This window comes from Anser anser, assembly GCF_964211835.1.
Source record: "Anser anser genome assembly, chromosome: 4".
NCBI lineage: Eukaryota > Metazoa > Chordata > Aves > Anseriformes > Anatidae > Anser > Anser anser.
The window spans coordinates 29,410,195-29,417,533 of NC_139724.1; the positions used below are offsets into that span (position 1 = coordinate 29,410,195).

Consider the following 7,339-nt stretch of genomic DNA (forward strand, 5'->3'; position numbering starts at 1 on the left):
TCTGCATTTAAATCCTTGATTATTGTGGTGAAACAGCTAATAATGGTGACAATAGTGAGGATGAATTCCGAAATATATGTATATGCAAAATGTTTACATGTGCTATTCATTTCACATTGTGCACAACGTGCACAAACAAGAATGGTGAAGATTTGTGATCAGTGACAATTTATTCATTTCTGTTGGGTTTACATCGCAAGGTTTTGGTAACGGGAGGCTGCAGGGGTGGCCTCTGTGAGAAGAGTCCAGAAACTGCCCCATGTTAACTAACTGCCAGTTTCAGCCAGCTTCAAAAAGGACCTGCCGCTGCCCAGAGCCAAGCCAATAATTAAAGTTGTTTAGGCCTCTGTGCGAAAAGATATAAGAAAGGATAAAACAAACAAACAAACCAAAACAAACAACAACAACAAAAAAGTGCTGCACCACAGCAGCTGGGAGAGAGGAGCGAGAATCAGCCCTGCAGCCCCCAAGGTCAGTGCAGCAGGAGGGCAGGAGGTGCTCCAGGCACACAGCAGCAGCTCCCCTGTGGCAAGTCTCCTGGTGGAGCAGGCTGTCCCCCTGCAGCCCATGGGTCCCACATGGAGCAGATCTCCACGCTGCAGCCCGTGGAGGAGCTCTCAGTGGAGCAGGTGGATGTGGCCTGGAGGAGGCTGCGGCCCATGGAGAGCCCCTGCAGGAGCAGGCCCTGGGCCGGAGCTGCAGCCCGTGAGGGAGAGTTTGTGGTAAAGTTCAGCTGCTCAGCTGGGTAAAACCACCACAACATCGTATAAACTACGTGAGTGATCTACCTAAAATTGCTAGAAGGGCTCACAGACAATTACTGTGGCCCTTCTTCCTAAGCTAGCTCTCCCCAAACTTGAGAGACTGGGAGATTTGCTTGGTTGGGAAAAGGAAAGGATGAAGATGAAGCACCCAGCCCTTGACTCCTCAGCAAAGCAGGTCTGCATCGTGTTTCTTTTTTATTGGCTTAGTTGTGATAGAGAACGCAGTGATGGTATCTTGCTATGATCCTCACTAGGTTGGCTGCTAGAGCAAAAAAGGGTATTCTGTAGTATGGGTACAAGGGGCAGATCTGGTCATGTGTTGGATTTGCATTGAGTGATTTCCCTGGTTTTCAGGCTTTCCTCTTCTGATAATACGCAACCTAAAGCTTCAGTACTTGTCAACACCCTTCTCCAAGGCTGTCAGGAAAGTCATAGCATGTAAGGTGTTAGAATCTAGTTACAATAACCTTTGGGATTCTGCATGTCTCTGTCATCCCTGACAGATGAAGACACCTTACTGACAGGCTGTATTATATTTATATTTATATATTTATATTACTCTGGCTAGTGCATCCAACATAAAACGTTGTTTGTATGCCTGCTGTATTTTTTATGGATTACAACCCCAGCAATTTCTTTTTTCATTGTCCAGAGCCTTGAAGCAGAATAGAAATGATCCTCTTTGCAGGATGATTGCACGTAAGCTGGTTGTTTTCCATGGAAGGGCATCTTCTCCTGTCCTGATCCAGGTTTTCAAAATTCACTGCAGTGCATATCAGCAGCTACATTGGCAGTGTGACCAGGAGTGGTGCAAGGTTATCATGTGCTCTTGAAAGATATTTTGATAGTAAAATAAAGGTTTGTGAGAGAGTGAGTCCATCCCCAGAGGTGTCTTCCTGCTATTCCCTTGAAGATTCTACATGGTGCTCATCAGAGAATGCCTTGTTCTTTATAAGCCTTTTCTGAGCTGTAGTCTGAACATAAATTAGTTGCTTACAAATACCAAGTGCTTTCAGGAAGAATCTTAACTTCATACACACACGCATCCACACAAAAAAAAAATAGCTAAAGCTAAATTCATAGTGAAATAATTTCAGCTTCTGGAGATTTTGTCTTTTAGGAACTTGCAGTTAGGATCAGCAATGGAGATGACCATATCTTCAGCCTGTATTCTCATGAAAGAAAAAATGTAGTTATTTAAAAAGGTTAACCAAAGCTGAAGTGATTCACAGTGTCATGCATTTGTGAGGACTCTGGTCCGGATGAAACTAAAATGAGGAGCTTCTTTAAAAGGACACACTCTTGAGAGCCTCAGCACATAGCTAAATTACAGGCCCGATATAAAGCTATTAAAGATCAATATAAGTAGTTTTTTCTCTTTGAAGATTTTCATTTGGCTTCTTAATTTCTTTGGTGTAAATTGAAATAACTTTATTGGAAACATCAAAACTGAGTCTGAAGCTTTCAGGCATTGACCATCTCACAGCTGGGCTATCATCATATGGAAATTCCCAAACTGAAGAAACAGATTGATTTAAATACCAATTTTTATTATGTGCAGAAAAGCATTAGTATGGCTATAGCCATGTCACCTGAGCCTTTAGGTAACAAAACAGTATTTATTTTAGCGTTATCTAGCTGTTTTAAATAATAATAAAAAAAAGATATCAGGCACGCTCAGTATTTGTAGTAATCAAGGAATTTATTATAGCAAGCTAAGTGGATTGTCTTAAATTTGAACTTAATGTTCCTAGTCATAATTAAAACATGTCCATTACTGGGGGTGTTTACCTTGTACCCACAGAAGAAAATCACTATAACCTCACCAGTAAGAAAGGGATGCAGAAATAATTAGTCTGTGGGAAGCAAACAGAACCGTTTCTTGAGACCACTCCATTGGAATCCTGTCAGTTATATTTTAAAATACTATAAATATGCATCTGTAGCTATAAAGTTTGTGGGGTTTTGTTTGTTTGTTTTTAGAATAGTGTAAATCATCTTTTGAAGAGAGAATTAAGGTTGCAGGTTGCATGATAAAATTAAGGTGCTTTAAAACTTAGAATACTTATTCTTATCTTCTGCTATGATTTATGCTATCACAAAAAAAAGAACAATTTTCAAAGAATTTTCACTTACACTTATAATGACTGATCTATGATACAGCTATTAAAATATCTGATTTTGTTACAAAAATGTCAAGTAATAAAGAATTCAGTACTATCAACACTTATCTGTGTCAAATTACCTTGAACTTGTATTTCCTCTTAGTAGTCCAATATTGTTTTTTTTTCCTTTTTTTTTTTTTTGGCCTGCAGATTATCATCTCCACATAAACAGGCCTGCTAGCACAATTATCTATATGTGTGAAGGAAGAAATAGTTAGCACAAAGCAGAAGGCTGAAGAGACAAAAATGTGTGTGCAGAAAAGAAGCACGAAAAGGTCTCCCCAGAGATCTGGTAAGCTCCATGGGCTAGTGATCCTGTTGAAACCAGAAGAATGGCTAAACTCAGAACTCCATGTGTCAGCTGAATCCAGGCAAGGCTACTGTTTATGTAAGTAATAAAAGCTTGCTTAAAAGGTATTCTATATGTTGGTTGTGATCTGGGTCTTCTCAAGTTGGTTTTTTATCGGAGAAAAGGGAAGTTACAATTGTGATCTTATGGATTTTCTGCTTAGAGTATTCTGACTATTCTCTTCCCATGCAGATGACAAAAGATTGTTAGGGGTCTTTCCTTTAATCAAATATATGGCTTACCTTCTTTAATTTAATTATGGAGAACTGAGAAATGTTGTGTGGTTCTTCTTCAGCTTTGCATGTGGCAGTACTAAGCTCTCTGGTCTGATTCTGAATTGCTCAGCAAAATCTAGCAAGGAAATTTCATATCCTGTATTTAATCTAGCTACTTAATAGAGCTTGCTCATCCCAATAAATCCAATTAAAAAAAAATCTTTTACCGTTGCAGAAAACTGCTGCATCAGGTGGTACTTAATTCAAGGGATGTGATCTGAAATAAACAGTAATAAAGGGGAGGTGCTTTTTACAATTTCTGGTGGTTTTGTCATTAGGGATAGAGTTCAGCAGTTTTGAACTACTTTTAACAGAGTTTTCTGAAATTGCATTTGCTTTTTAACCACAGGTTGATAATGCAGAATTATTTCCAACATACTCCCCTATCTACACGTTACAAGTTAGTGTCAGATAGGAGACTGGCTCAGTCAATAACGAGTTCTTCCATACTCAGTCTTTCCTCATCTTCACTTCATCCATGAACCGATGGACAGTTGCTAAGGTTTGTGAAGATAAAAGGTGCGTTTCAAGAACAAAAGCTTTTTATTGATGGTTTCTTGGCACCAGGGAAAACCATATGTTAAGATTACAAAGGCAAAAACACAGCGATAAGAACAGATTCTTCTTTGGATGTCTGTGTTTCATATGACTTAGTTTTGCTGCACAATTGAGCTGACATCTTAGTAATTTCTTTTTTTCATCTTTCAAGCTACTGTTTAAAATATCAGTCTTGGAAAATTGAAATATTGTAGCATGGCAGCACCTGATAGCTGTGATAATTACAGTCTGCTAAAGCCTTTATGATTCTCCTTTTATAATGCACCATGACCTATTTTGTCAGAATTTTCATTGTAGAACTTAGTCTTGGAAGACTGTGTGTAATGTACATTTTCAGTACCGAAAATGCCTGTTTATTGAAGTCTTGGATGAAAAAACAGAAAATGTATTTTTTTCATTGCAGTTAACTGTGAATATGCGTCTATATCGTAGTTTATATAGTTTAGCACCTTATTAATTGCAGCTTAAAGCAACACTTGGTTTATTTCCATAAATTTATTATTATTTTAAAGTTTACCACAAATAGATGAAGGAAATTGCAGTATTCCACACAGTGTTATTCAGCAATATTCTCACACTGCACTTCCAGATTTCATGGATGTGTTTTAGCTACTGAAACAGGAGGCAAGTATTAATGTCCAGAGGTCTTTTACCAGTGACTGGCATGGGGTTGCATGTTAATCCTTCAAATAGCCTTGTTTTATTGGGCAGATGATGTATTTTTCAAGAGTTTGGAGAAGGAACTGGATATTGGAGTGAGTGTAGTGGCACAAGGATATCTGAAGTTTATCATCCATACTAAAGATTTTATACTATACTGCATAGAGTAGTGAAGTAAGCTTACAGACGAGTTAGAGGCACACATTATTTTTGTCCTGCAACACAACACAAACAACATGACCATGTTTTCTTCCCATGGTAAGACAATCGTCTTTGTTAGACTGTTTAAACCTTAAGGCTTTAAATGAATAGTAATGGAATAGATGGTGTTTGTGGTTTTTTTTTTTTTTTGTGGGGAGGGAGGCTGGGGGGAAGATGGGGTGGTAGCAGCGGAATATGAACTTTGCTTTCTAGAGAAACATTTTCATAAAACATAATAAAGTAGGCAGTACACTTGTAGAATAAGTGAAATGGTCTGATAAGTTCAGACATCTTGTGGAAAACTTGCAAGACTTAGCTTAATAAACCTCTGTTCGGTTTATCTGATACTGGTATGTACAGAATCTTTTTATCTTGCCTTCCTACAGAATGTTTTCCAGTTGGAATGTTCATATAGCTCAGTTTTAGCAGCAGTAATCTTAGAGTTTCTTATTTTACTGATGGTATCTGTAGGGTATAATCAAGGTCTGTGAAACCAAAAAACATGTCACAGTCAAAAGTACCGCATGAACTATGCATTTCAGGGATAATGTATCTGTTTATTTGCTTGAGTTTCTTAATGTCTCTTTTTGAAATCTATAGTCATAGTTTTGTCAATAATACTGAGGAAAACATTATCAAACCTGATTTTAAAGAAAGAGAAGGAAAGCCTGACGTAGTATGTTTTAGAACATCCAAATTACACCACAGGGCTGATTGACTATATTTATTGGAGCGGAGGGATGAGAAGGATGGGAAAGTCATGTGGAGAATTCTAAATAATTTTGCAGGTTTTTCTTCAAATTCTTTCAAACTGCAAAGAAAGGATTGTCCTTGCTCTTTCCAGCACATCATGGAGTCGGCTCCTACTCCCATATGGGCAGGCCAGTAGCCTGCCTACAAGAGGCAGATCTGTACAACCCCCTTCTTAAGGCAGTGAAGACTATTGATGCTCTCTCATGGTGTGTACCATAGCTTATCCTAAAAGTGACATGTATCCACAATCTCAGCCCAGTCAATTAAATTTTCTGAAAGAGAGCTATGAGTTAAGGCTGTGCCAAGTGTCCTACCTTCATTTGAAATAGTCTTTTATGTAGTTGTAGCATTTAATTTGTCTATACTAGTTGAAATGCAGATTTTATTACGTTTTGTTTCTTTTCAGGGATAACCACCAGCCATCCATTTTCCTTAGCGGGGTACTTTAATTGCTGCTCTGTATTCAGGATCATAAATTTTGACCCTGTTCTTTCACCAATAGCAGAAGCAGAAAGTGAATGAGGATAAATGGTAGTGCAAAGTGTGTCCCTGGAACAAGATGAACTTCTTCATTACAATTTTGATTAAGAAGTTTAGCATTGGCTTTGATGAGATCTTTCTTGGTAAGTTAAGTGATGGAAGCAGAATTGTACTGCTGAAAAGAGCAATTATTTAAAGGAAGGCTTGAATGTAAGTAGGTATATAAATTCATGCAATTTCACATCAAGGTCTCACTTCTATCTCAAGAGGTGAAGAAAAGTATTTTTCTTCAAGTTTATTTAATATAACAGAATAGGGTTTTCCAGGAACACTGTCTTCTAAGATAATTTTAAATGCAACCTTCTCCAGCTGATGTAGTACAGAATTCCCTTGAAAAATCCAGAGGGTGTGCTCTCAAACCTATCTCAATTTAGTCCTTGCTTACTCCAGCCCATCCCAGAGCAAGCTCCTGCTCCTATGTGGGCAGGCGGGTAGCTGCAACCAGTGACTATGAATAGATAGGAACCACAGCTTAAAGGGTTTTGGGGGCAGAAGAAAATAAAATAATGTACTTGAGGGATCTACAGAGGGTAGTAATCGGAGAATACTTGAGCAAACTGTGGAAATCTGTGACCATGCAGATCCAAATGTTGTAGTTTAGAAGTATATAAATAAAACATGGTGCGAAGTGATGATGCTAATGAAGGAGGAGGTTCCAGATATTTTCTTCTGCTGGTCTAATTCTTCTGAATTATGCCAGTGTGGCGTTTGACACATGTAAAAAAAAAAAAAAAAGAAAAGGAATAAACACACACAAAAATTACCTAGAAAATGCAAAACCATGATTACAATTTCATCTCACAACATATAAGGAAAAAGGTGTATTTTTTATGTAATAGAATCATAGAATCTTGTGCTATTTATAAATCCAAGCTTAGAGCTGGTCAAGTGTGAAAAATTAAAGGGATTAATAGAGAAGCAGTGAAGTTTTTCTTTACAGGATTGAAATTTCATGGTAATGCAAGAGCTCCGAACTTTCCCAGTGTACTTAAAATAGAGAAAGGTAGCTTAAAAAAAAATTGTTTTCAAGTGGCCTTGAGAACAACTCTTTCTTTACTGGAAGAAGTCATTGCA

The 7,339-nt window shown here is 37.9% G+C and overlaps 1 protein-coding gene across 1 annotated transcript in view; it reads left to right on the forward strand.

Annotated features, from left to right (window-relative positions):
• NAF1 (nuclear assembly factor 1 ribonucleoprotein) overlaps positions 1-7,005 on the forward strand; it is a 46,131-nt gene extending 39,126 nt beyond the window's left edge. Inside the window, exons 11-12 of the mRNA XM_083834404.1 lie at positions 3,080-3,317; positions 3,903-7,005. The gene's annotated coding sequence lies outside the window, so the exon portion shown is untranslated. The remainder of the gene's footprint in view (positions 1-3,079; positions 3,318-3,902) is intronic.
• Positions 7,006-7,339: the final 334 nt, after the last annotated feature.